This window comes from Hevea brasiliensis, chromosome 6 (genome assembly GCF_030052815.1).
Source record: "Hevea brasiliensis isolate MT/VB/25A 57/8 chromosome 6, ASM3005281v1, whole genome shotgun sequence".
Classification (NCBI taxonomy): domain Eukaryota; kingdom Viridiplantae; phylum Streptophyta; class Magnoliopsida; order Malpighiales; family Euphorbiaceae; genus Hevea; species Hevea brasiliensis.
In genome coordinates, this window is record NC_079498.1 from 89,371,974 (window position 1) to 89,385,662 (window position 13,689).

Below are 13,689 nucleotides of genomic sequence, written 5' to 3' on the forward strand. Positions count from 1 at the left end.
ACACTGTAGATTTTTAAAAACCCGTTCCATCCTCCTAACCACTATTCTGCTTCCAGTGGATCCACTGTTCCTTTGAATTCTGTAGCCCCAAATTTTATTAACTTCTCATATTGTCTTGCTGGGGGTTGTGGTTGTGTTGTTGGGGCTTGTGTTGGCAAGTTTCTCGCCATTTATTGAAAGAACGCAGCCATCTGCTGTACAAACTGAGTAGGAAACTACAATGCTTGAGGAGGAGCTGGAGTGGCTGACCCACTCACATTCTAGAGTGCTGGGGCTTCTCCTTGGGCCTCATCCTCGATAGATTATTCTACGGAATGACCTCCCTCTTCCATTCCGTTTTCCAGAATTTCTACTTCCTGAGATTAAACACAAGGAGGTCGACCTCCATTAGTGCATATTTATGATGTAAATATGTCATATGTATCAATTTAGGACACTTGAGCAGTTGTACTTATCAAAGGAAATATGCACATGCACAATCAAAATTCATTTCAAAACCATGCTCTAATACCACTAAAACATGTTACACCTTACCTCTTTGTAAGGCATAACATGATCCTGTAGTATACTTAATGAATTACCGAACTTCACCTACCGATAACCCATTAAATACATTACAAGGGATTTTAAAATAATTTTCTTACTTTTTGAAGGTGGTGAGCATTTTTGGTAGGAAATAAAAAAACTTTTATTTAAAGTTAAACCACATATCAAATCTTCAATCAATTTAAAGTTTTCGCAAATTTTATAAAAATTTCGGCAGAATGCCGTCTATAATTGAAAAAAAAAAACCAGTTCTTCAAAACCTGTGAAAACACTTCCAAATAGTGCACTTCATCAGATCTCAACCACCAAAACTTTCAATCAATACAAATCAACCCAATCTCCACAATTCAAAACAAAATTGTCATCCCAAATATTTCAAATTAATTTATACACATTGCATTTAAAATAAATAATTTGCAATCACAATTTAATTTATAGGCATAAAAATCCAAAAGGTAATATTATTATAATTTACTATACAACTGCTCAATTTTACATACATATATATGACAATACCATATTTACATCAACCATAACACAATGGGTATAAATAATATACCCGTACAAAAATCTTCAAGTTGTGCTCTCCTATTACTGTAGCAGCTCACTCTGTTGCTATGTCCTTTTCCCCATCTGTGACAGTAAAAGAAGCTATAGTTGAGTATAAAAATACTCAGTGGTGCACAATAAAATATAAAATGCATAATATAAAACATTTATGAACAATTCATAATTCAAAAATCTTACAATCACATTTCACAATTTTTCAAATCACTTTTATAACAAATCACAATTTTCAAAGCTTAATATAACATAAATTTGATCAAACAATTTAATAAACATAGTGTTGCCAATCAATAACACAACTTAGGCCGTGGCACAAAATTTCCAAACTGCCGTGTTGTATACCATGACAAGGCAAACTCACCCCACTAATCGAAATCAATGAGGGAGGTGGCTAGCTAGCTAAAGAGTACTCATCCAAACTCACCTCAGACTGGCAAGCCAGAGAGAGAGGAAAGTGATTAAATATCAAACTCAACCCAACAAATGGAGGAGGAACATTGTAAGGGACTGCCATGCCAAGTGTGAATCAAAAATAATTTCAAAATCATATTATTTAATATTTCATGCAAAACATTAATCAATTTTCATTTCAAATTTCTATTTACAAAGTAGGCAACACAACATTTCTCAAAGCATTGTTTAGCATAAATTGCTCCAAAATGTATTCAAATAAATTTTCTAAAAGCAAATCGAAAGTGAAAAGTTATTGCACACAAACCTGATGCGAGTCGCCTCTAGGCCTTGACTCAGTTTACCCTATCCTTTTCCAGGTCTTTTTCAGCTGAAACATGTAATTTATAGTATTTCAGTATCTTATCTCACAATAAATCCAAGAATTAATTCATATATACTTAATTCTAGTCCCAATATGCTTAAACTAACATTATTTGAAATTTTTATTTCGAGGTTACTATGCACAACACTATTCAAGTCAATTTGTTGACTTTTTTATGCTTAATAGGTATAGGAATTTCAATTTCACCCATATACTACATTTTGGGTGCCAAATTTGTCGGTTTTGATTATTTCTTTAAATTTTAGGTCTCTTAGGTACAATTTAAAAATTTTCAGATTTGATGTCCAATTTTATACTGTAGAGTCTACTAGACCTTATCACTTGAACCTACGCGAGGAAAAATCATCGCGCTAAACAATTCTGCTTAGTAGTGCACTAATAGAATGAAAGTACAATATACAAATAAAAGTAATAATTTCATACTTGAAGTAATATAAGAAAATGCACATTTAATTAAATCATGAATCATTTAGAAGAAATATAGAATTTGTAGTATCAACTTTTTGTGTTGTCACTTCATTATTTAATCACATAATAATTTTAAGTACCTTTTACAATATTTTTCTTGTTCCCTCATGTTTATACATTTTTATAACCTTTAAAAATATTTATTTTCTTGAGATCTTCCCCGGTCTTTATCTTAACATTTAACTTTTTTAATTTATTTCAGTGCCCAAGTAACCTTTAATCAGACTGTTTGGACTGGATATGCAGGTTATACTGGCGTTGGACATTCAGTGCCTCGGGCCGTCATACCATCAGACACATCGGTGCCTACTGGTATGCTATGTAATTAGGCATAAAAGCCATCAAAGTAAACATGAACAAAGGATAACCACATCAGACACTCGGTGCCTGCCAATGATATCTAGGCATAAAAGCCAAATACAGTAATGCTAATCATCCCTTCTTGGCATGCCAATCTATCCAACCCATACACTACTGTCTAGGTATACTCGAGCTAATTTATCATTATTAGCAAGTCATCATTCTCATTATTTCATCATTCATTCACGATGAAAGCATAAGTTCCAAAATACAATTTCATATGTCATACATGTTTTTCATGCCATTGACATTCATTACCATTCATATTTTGAACTATTATGTTAACATTTCATAGTTTTCAAATTTATTGCTTCAATTTCTTCAATAATTTGGACCAAGGTATAGCCAGAATTAGGCCATACCCTCTTCATGAGATTTATAAATCTATGTTTTAGGTTTATTTTGGCTTTAGAATCATTCAATTTGCATTTGTGTAGCTCAAGTTATAGCTATTTTATCAAAACTAGTCAAGTGACCAATTTCTAGTTTTTAAAGCATTCCAGAATCCAGACAAATTCTGGACTCATTTTGTCAAGCTATTTTGGATAGGTTACATTCATAATTTAACTTTGTATTCCTCATATGAATTGTTCTCTTGTGTCTTAGGATTACACAGGTTCAAGAATTATTCAATTTGGGGTTTCATAGAGTGAGTTATGGTTAAATGATCAACCCTTGTTCACGGATGCAGTATCCTATAGTTTTCATATTTTCAAGTTTTCAGGTCAGTTTTATACTCAACATTCAAGTATCTTACACCCAGAATTTGAACAAAGTCTCTAAAACAAAGTTGGAGGTCTATATCTTAGGTTTCTAAAACATTTTGAATCATCTCAATTGCATTTATATAATGAGAGTTATGCTCTGTTTACAAAACAGAGGTCATAGGGCAATTTATTAGAATTACAGAAAATTCCAATTCAGCAACTCTAACTTGCTCTAGCAATTTAACCAAGTTACCCTAGGAATTTGGCTTGGGTCAAAACAAAAAAGTTGTAGGTATGGGTTTCAACTTTAATTTGGCTTTGATTTCACAACAATTAGATTTGTGTAACTCAAGTTATAAGCATTTGAAGTAACTAGACTCAAGCTGTCCAAAACTAGTCCCAACGTACAACATTACATTTAATCAATTATTTTGCTATCTCGTTAACATATCCCAACAATTACATAGCCAATAGCCATGATATATATACAATTACATTAAATAGGTTACAAATAAAGAAAACCCTAACTATACAAAACCCTAACTAAACCACCAATAGATTTTAGAATTTGTGAAAACTCATAGCACTAACCTTTGCGCATAAGCTTTAAACAACTCCAATTAACCAAACCTTGATTTCTCTTCTTGTCTGCACCCAACCGAATTTCCCTCCTTAAATCACAATCCATAATTTTAATCAAGTTCAAAGGAAAACTTCACAATCAAACTTAAATACTAAGAATTCACCATTAGTTAAGCTTAGAACATAGCTTACCTAAAATGGGTTAACACTTCCTCTTCACAAGCTTCCAAATTCCTTGAATTTTTTGTGTGCTTTCTTCAATTCAAGGTTTAATATAGGATTTACTCTTGATTTCCTATGAGAATTGTGAAAGGATTTAAGTGATTAAAGCTTGGGAATTGAGTAACAATGGTGGAACTTTGAGAGAAAATGAGAGAATAAGAGAGAGAGAGTGGTCGGCTAGTTATAAGGTGGAAGAAGACATTTTTAATTGATATTTATCTCTTCATTTAATAGTTATATTAATTTCACTTATAATGGCAAAGATGTAATTAAGAAGAATGGAAAAATTGTAAATACTTTGAAATCCATAATCATTAGGTTTTAACTATTTTAATAATTATGTTTAATTTTCATAATCTTAATTAATTAAATTAATCTTACTTCATTAATTTAATAACTCTCATTTTTTGTTAATATTGGACCTTTAAATTTAATTGATAAAATTTTTCTCTTATCGTGTTTCTGTTCATCTTTTCCATAATACCCGATAAGTCATTATCTCCCTTCCACCTTAGCTTTTAATCTGCTTATTTGTGCTTATTTATTTTTATTTTCTTGACTTATTAATTCATAATAATATCTCATTTAAATCTTAATTAAGGGCCTTACAAGGTCATGCATGAGTTTGGAGTAGCAACTGAAGTTACAGTTGTTTCCCAGTAGGGTTACCCATCGCTGGGACTTTATGTTTATTTAACCGGTTTGTACTCCACTTCTTTTATTTTTCTTCAACCTTACTTGATCTTTATTTAATTTAATTATGACTCCTTACTCTAATTTAAGTATAGTTTGGACATTCTAAGCTATGCGAGCAGGACTTTAGTCGCCGGAATAGTAGAATGTATGGAACTGCCTATAGTGAGGATGTTACAATTAATTCTTCCACTCTAAAAAGAAATTTCATCATCAAAATTTACCTGATGTAAACAGTTGAGAATGCTGATGCCTCATTATTTCTTCCCTTTCCCAGGTAGCTTCCTCCACGTTATGGTGTCTCCAGAGCACCTTCACCAATGGAATATGCTTGTTCCTCAATTCCTTGATCTCTCGAGCTAATATTCTTACTGGTTCTTCCTCATATATCAGATCTGGCTACATAACAATCTCCTTTACTGATATGGCATGTGATGGATCTGATCTGTATCTCCTCAGCATTGAGATATGGAATACATTGTGAATCTTGTCCAGCTCTGGTGGTAAAGCTAGCCTATAGGCTACTGGACCTATACGTTCAATGATTTTGTATGGACTGATAAACCTAAGGCTTAACTTACCCTTCTTCCCAAATCTCAACACTTTCTTCCATGGTAACACCTTGAGGAAAACTTTATCACCAACTTCATATTCTATATCCTTTCTTTTTAGATCTGCATATGACTTCTGTCTATATGAGGCAGCTTTCAAACTAGCTCTAATCACTTTTATCTTCTCCTCAGTCTATCTCACCAAATTTGGCCCTACCATCTTATCTTTACCCAATTTTGTCTAACATAAGGGTCTCCTGCATTTTTCATAAGGGAACATTTTGATACTGGCCTAATAACTATTGTTATATGCAAATTCTGCTAATAGGAGATACCTATCCCAAATTCCTTCAAATTCAATAACACAACTTCTTAACATGTCCTCTAGTATTTGGATTACTCTCTCTGACTGCCCATCTTTCTGAGGATGAAAAGCTATACTGTAATGCAGTTGTGTACCCAAGGCTTCCTGTAACTTCTTCCAAAACCTAGATGTGAACCTCAGGTCTCGGTCTGATATGATGGATACTGGCACCCCATGTAACTGAACTATCTCACTTATATATAATTTTGCTAACTTCTCTAGTGAGTTGTCAATTCTAACTGGTAGAAAGTGAGTTGACTTCGTCAATCTGTCTACTATTACCCAAACTGCATCATGCTTTCTCTGTGTGAGGGGTAGACCACTGACAAAATCCATCGTGATACGATCTCATTTCTACTCAGGTATAATTATAGGTTGTAGCAAACCTAATGAAACTTGGTGCTCTGCCTTTACTTGCTAACATACTAAGCATCTGGTCATATAATCAACAATGTCCTTCTTCATACTAGGCCACCAATAAAAGGGCTTCAAATCATAATACATCTTTGTGGTCCCTGGATGCATAGTATAAAAGCTATTGTGTGCCTCTTTCAGAATGTTTTTCTTTAATTCTTTATCATCTGGTACACATATTCTTCCTTTATAGTACAGGCACCCATCTTCCTTTATCTCATACTCATTTTCCTTCTCCTCTTTGGTTCGGCTTATAATGGTCATTCATTTCTCATCTAGCTTCTGCCCTTCTTGGCTTACTGTAGAAGACTAGGCTTTACTTGCAATTCGGCTAATATAGACCCATCTTGTGCCAAAGCCAAGTGAGCATTCAAAGTCCTTAAGGCCACTAATGACTTTCTACTAAGTGCATCTGCCACCACATTTGCCTTCCCAGGATGATAATCAATAACACAATCATAATCCTTTAAGAACTCGATCCATCTTCTCTGCCTCAGGTTGAGTTCCTTCTGGGTTGGCAAATATTTAAGACTTTTGTGATTTGTGAGGATATAAAACCTTTCACCATACAAGTAATGCCTCCATATCTTCAATGCAAATACAATTGCTGCCAATTCTAGATCATGAGTAGGGTAGTTCTTTTCATGTGATTTTAGCTATCTGGAAGCATAAACAACCACTTTTCCTTCTTGCATCAGAACACACCCAAGACCATTATGCGACGCATCACTATAGACTACAAACTCTTTCCCTGAAACTGGTTGTGTCACCACTAGCGCTTCAGTATGCATAGCCTTCAGTTTCTCAAACCTGGCTTGACAATTATCATTCCAGTCAAACTTCACATTTTCATGCAGTAACTCAGTCAATAGGGCTGCTATAAGGGAGAATCCTTTCACAAATCTCCTGTAGTAGCCAGCTAACCCCAAGAAGCTTCTGACTTCTGTTACATTCTTAGGTGGCTTCCATTCCACTTTGGCTTATATTTTCTTGGGATCCATTCTAATCCCATCAGCTGATACTATGTGTTTGAGGAAAGAAATCACATTCAACCAGAATGCACATTTGAACAACTTAGCATACAACTTCTTCTCCTTCAGATGCTCATCATGCTCCTCCCGATCATTAGAATACACCAATATATCATCAATGAAGACCACTACAAGCCGATCTAAATAAGAATGGAAGATACAGTTCATAAGATCCGTGAATGCTGCTAATGCATTTGTCAACCCGAATGGCATCACCAAAAATTCATAATGCCCATACCAGGTCCTGAAGGCAGTCTTAGGCATATCCGCTTCCTTTACCCTCAGCTGATGATACCCCGATTTGATATCAATCTTGGAGAAAACACCTGCTCCCCTCAACTGATCAAATAAATCATCTATTCTGGGTAAATAATACTTATTCTTCACTATCACTTTATTCAATTGCCAGTAGTCTATACACAATCTCAATGTCCCATCCTTCTTTTTCATAAACAACATCGGAGCTCCCCATGGTGACACGCTAGGGCCTATAAACCCTTTATCCAGCAACTCTTGCAATTAGATTTTTAACTCCTTCAATTTTGTGGATGCCATCCTATAAGGAACAATTGATATCGGTGTTGTACTCAGCATTACTTCAATTGCAAACTCTACTTCTCTTTCTAGTAGTAAACTAGGCAATTCCTCTGAAAATACATCCGAAAAGTCACACACAGTGGGTATATCTTAGAGACTAAACCCGACCTTCCTGGTATCAATCACATGTGCCAGGTATGCTTCACAACCCTTCCTTATCGGTCTCCTTACAGTAGTAGTTGATATGATATTAGATAAAAAATTCATCCTTTCACCCATAACAGTGATTTCTTCATTATCGAGAGTTTTCAATGTAATTCTTTTTAAATGGCAATCAACTATAGCTTGATGACGTGATAACTAGTCCATCCTCAAGATCACTTCAAACTCATGAAAAGGCAACTCAATCAAGTCAGCTAAAAACTTATGTCTCTGAATTCTTAAGGGATAACCTTATAGACATTATTCATTACTACACTATGGCCTAAAGGGTTAGTGACCAAGATATCATGCTCAGTCTCATCTATTTGAACTCCCTTTTCTACTGGTAAGGCAACACAAATATACGAATGTGTGGATCATGGGTCTAACAATGCATGAACAGGTAAATCATAAAGAAAGAAGATACCTCGGATCACATCTGGTGCATCCTGCTCCTCCAGAGCTCTCATAGAATAAGCACGTGCTGGGCCTTAGCCTCTGGCCTCTCCACGGTCTTAAAAGTAGCTTTCTGTGAATTGATCGCTGCTTGTGTCCTGTCAGGTCTCCTACTCTTTTGAGTTGTAGGGGCAGGTCTCTATGTCTGTGCTGGAGTAGTAGAAATACTCTTCCGAGGGCAATCTTTCTGGAAGTGATCTGTAGCCCCACATTGGAAACAACCCCCGGTCAAAAACTAACACTCTCCTCTATGCCTCTTATTGTAGTGACTGCATACGGCTGGAGCTACTCCCCTGGCTATTGTCCCTAAGGAACTCGCTACTGATACTATTGATTGGCCTCTCTTGGGCATAGGCTATGATCTAGGTCTCTGAGGCTGACTCTGACCCTAACTCTGGCTCTGAGGTCCCCTGAGCCTCTTACTAGCTACAAATGAAGAGCTAAACTGCCCCGGGGCTCTCTTATGCTGTCTATCTTGGTGGCTCTGCTCATTATCTCTAACCCTCTTTAAATTTAGAGCTGCCCCTATCATCTAAGAGAAGTTTGTGATCTATAGTGCTACAATATGAAGCTTTACATTAACATTCAATCCTTCCTCAAATTTACGACATCTCTCGGCCTCTATGGGTACCACCTCACGGGCATAGCAGCTCAACCGCATAAACTCCCACTCATACTTAGATACTGTAAGCTACCTCTACTTCAAATTAATAAACTCTCTCCTTTTGGCCTCTAGGTATATATGGTTGATGTATTTCTTCTTGAACTCAGCGAAAAAGTACTCCCATGTTACCGTTGTAGGCTGCACTATCTTAGATACAGTGTCCCACTACTGGTAGGCATTCTCCTGTAGAAGGGAGACTACACCCTCTAGGTTCTGCTCTAAAGTGTAGGGCAATGGCTGAAGAATCCTTTTTGTCCTCTCTAACCAATATTCAGCTGCTGCAGGATCATCCTCTTTCTTTGCCTTGAAGTCCACTGCCTCATATTTTTTGAGTTTCTCCAGATGGGACTGTTGCAAGGATTTTGTGATCGCCAGGCAATTCTCACCGAAGTGGAAAGTGAGAAGTCACCACTTTAATTTTAAGGAAAAATTAAAGAAAACCATTTATTATTACAAAAATTTGAAAAAAGTGTTTACCACATTTAATACAGAGATCCAGGGTTCAGAGTTCATATATGTGTAGGGAATGTGTTAGATACCCCACAGTCATCCCTAAACAGGATAGATAAACTTAATAATATGCTCATAATAATTAAATACAAATAATTTTAGTGGAGTTTAAATCATAATATTAGTTCCCTATTTTTGTTCAAAAAAGGGCATTAATGTAAAAATGCATAAACATCTCATTATTGGGGTAAGTCAGATATAAAAGTAGGTGAAAAGATATCATAAGTGAATCTCGACTCTATTTATTTTTATTATTTTTATCTATTCCAAAAAAATTCAAATCTTTTGAATTTTGATCTTCTAAAATGTATAAGAAAATGATTAAAATAATATGATAAAGAAGGGAGCTGTCCAGTTCAGTAATTTTTATGAGAATGAAGCATAATTTTTAAATTATTTAAAAAAGGGTCTAGAAAAATAAAGTCTAGAATTTCTTGATGAAAACTAAATTTACTAAAATTTAAAACGTATGTCAAAAATTGAACATTGAGCCATTTGCCAATTGAAAATTAAGTTTTGCTTAAAAGAAATGAATTTTGAAGATAGAAACGCATTGTCAAAAATGAAAGCCATTTTAGAATTAAAAAAATTTAATGTATAATTTGATTATCGATCCAAAAATTAAATTAATATAGATTAGGACTTCGATTCATTTTAATTAGTATCCCAATTAAAAAAGAACATGTTAATTAATGCCTAAAAAGTTTGACCCATTAATTGGTACCCTTCTTAATAAAGTCAAAGTCCCATCGTCAGCACTAATTAACCACAATTTTAATCTTTGTTAATTTAATTAAAAATTATCAATAATTTAAAAATAATTTAAATATCGTAGAGAAGGGATTGAATTAATACAAATCAAAATTTCTAATCTTTTAACCAGTATCCCGATTAAAATGAATGTGTTAATTTAATGCCTAAAGAGTTTGATCATTTAGCAGGTATTCCCACCAAACCGAATCAAAGTCTCATCATCGGTATTAATTTAACCATAATCTTAATTTTTATCAATTCAAATAAATTTATTATTTACCAATTTTATTAAAAATATACTTTTATTAGTTCAATTATTTAACAATAGTACACTTTGTAATCCATGAATTAAACATCTTCAACAATTACAGAAATAAAATTAAATTAAAATAAGGTCAAGGCTTTCATTCTTTTAACCAGTACCATAATTAAAAGAATGTATCAATTAATACCTAAAGAGTTTGATCCACTCATGGGTATCCCACTAAACAAATCAAAGTCTCATCACTGACACTAATTAATCACAATATTAACCTTTACTAATTTAATCAAACTAAAAAAAAAATAACATACACATTTCATCATTCATGAGTTGAACATGATTTAATAATAAATGAGATTTAATACATATTAAATCAAATATTAATTGCTTACAAATTTATCAAAAATTCAGGAGAGTTTCTCCTAAAAATTGGATATTTTCCAATTTTTAACAAAAGACAACCTGTACAAAATTATCATCCTGGTCTACATATTTATTCATGCATCTTCCATCTAATAATAATAAAAAAAAATGAACTAGGGGGTGGGTTTAGATTTTTAAGTAAAGTTTTAACTAAAAAAAATGACCCAAACAATTTTAGTAAATTAATAACAATTTAAGGAACATTCTTATTTAAGTAGCTTAAGGCGTGTCCTCTTTAGCTACTAAAGAAAATATTTGATTTAAATAAATTTTAATCATTAATGACAACTTAAGGGGTATCTCCCATTCAAGTAGTTTACGGGTATCCCTTTAATTACTAAAAAATTTCTATATAAAAATTATTTGATTTAAATAAATTTTAATAATTAACAACTATTTAAGGGGCATCCCCACTCAAGTAGTTTAAGGAAAAAAAGTTTATTTTGCCCAAATAATAAATTAAGGGTATCCCCCATTTAAGTAGTTTAGAAGAAAACCAAAAATTTATTTGGTCCAAATAAATTAATAATAAATTAAGGGTATCCCCATTTAAGTAGTTTAAGGGGTACCCTATTTAACTACTAAAAGTTTTTATAAAAAGTTTATTTAATTCAAGTAATTTTAATAATTAATAACAAATTAAAGGGGTATTTCCCATTCAAGTAGCTTAAGGGTATCCCTTTAACTACTAAAAAAAATTATATAAAAAAAATTATTTGATTTAAATAGATTTTAATAATTAATAACAACTTAAGGGGTATCCCCCATTGAAGTAGTTTAAGGGTATCCCTTTAGCTACCAAAAAATAAAAAAAAAAACCTTTTTATAGAAAGAATTTTATTTGAATCAAATAATAATTTTTTTCAAAAAGAAAAATTGCTATTAAAGCTTTTCATTTATGTTTCAATGATTCTGTGAACTCCTATGCATGATAAAAATAGAAATTAAATTTAATCATAGTAGATGATGTTAATGCAGAAAGCTAACTAAACCCACAAGTAATAACTATCAAATCTTTATCAACCAACAAAAAGAATAATAATGATAATAGTAATTTAAAACAAAAAGGAAACTTTGTGAGGAATATACACCCCTTGAAATCTCATCACGAAACAAAATTGATTGTAATGGATGTAACCTTTGAAAACAAAGAATAAATTACATATGAAAGAATCATAGGAAGATAATTGGTCATTGACCAACATCCGCATAAAAATATAAATAAATATACCTCATTTTGAATATTAACCATCTAATCATTAGTGTCAATGATTTATCAACACAGCCACAAACTATCAAACAAATACATCACATTTTGCATACGATCTTTATAAACAAAAAAAAAATCAAAAGCAAAAATAAAAATAAAAATAAAAAATGAATAAAAGATAAATGAATGAAAGAAAAACTTTAAGAAGAAACTTAATTTACTACAATCTTTATAAGAGTAGACGTACTGTATTAGTTGTTCTAAAAACTCTATTTCAAATATCCTTAGTGGTTAACCTATATGAAGAACCCATGTGGTTAACCTATATGATGAACCCATTCGCTACCCGTCCAAGCACCAACATGAAAAAGAAGAAAAAAAAATGCAGAACATAGGAAATTAGCATCCATTTCCACAACACAAGAGATTCGTCTGCATAAGGTTCATCATGGATCAATCCCAAGAACCGACCAAAATTAACCAAAGTATTAATTTTAACACAACAGCAAGGAACCACCATATGTTATTTTCATCAACAGGAATAACAAAACAATTTGAACAGATTAGGAAATCCATATATCACAATGATCACAATGCAACAATACAAAATACCCATAAACATACGTGAATCCTAAATAAAAAAACTGAAATGAAACTGGAAATAGATTTGATCTTCACCTAAAACCTGGAGAGAAGAAATAATCTGAGTAAGAAGAAAAGGAGTGGAAATTTAAACAATCCCCAGTGCTTCGTCTGCCTCTAGTAATGGTTGGCGGAATGACAACTCTGATAGAGATTCAGTGTTGCGTCCAGTATAGAGGGATCAATTTGTTGATTTGATTCGGGTGATATAGATAGAAGCAAAGTCGTGAATGAGGAAAACAGGGCAATACGAATCCTTTCTGTGGTGCAAAGATTCGAAATAGGGGTTATAAGTGAAGAGATTTGTGGGTTTTGGGGGAGCTCCACTGCCCTATCTAAGAGAGGGATGATTCAAGTTTGAGAAATCATGGGTCACTGGTTCTGCGAGAAGAGGAAAGTAGGGGGGCATGGATGTCGTTTTGAGAGTTGAGTGTAGTGGCTTTTGTGAGGAAGGACTATGTCGTTTTGAGAACTTAGCTTTAAAAACCCCTTTTTTACTTTCCCTATTTGCTGCTCTTTAAACTATTCACCTCCCTTTCCTGAACAATTAAGGATGGTATTTATAGGGAAATAAAACCCTAAAATTAAGGGTACGGATTTTAGAAACCAAATGAAGGGATGAGATTTAAAGATACCACAATTAATTTTTATTTTTATTTTTATTTCTTTACCTTAAAACTAATGGTTAAAAATTAAAGAGATAAAAGATTAAAGGTTTAGATTAAATTAG

General features: G+C 33.2%; 1 long non-coding RNA gene across 1 annotated transcript; it reads right to left on the bottom strand.

Annotated features, from left to right (window-relative positions):
* Positions 1-300: 300 nt before the first annotated feature.
* On the bottom strand, positions 301-13,481 carry LOC131180827 (uncharacterized). The gene is made up of 4 exons (XR_009149504.1): positions 12,996-13,481; positions 1,832-1,894; positions 1,106-1,179; positions 301-356 (listed from the first exon to the last, which is right to left on the bottom strand). It is a non-coding gene; the product is annotated as an uncharacterized LOC131180827 (long non-coding RNA).
* Between the last annotated feature and the right edge of the window lie 208 nt (positions 13,482-13,689).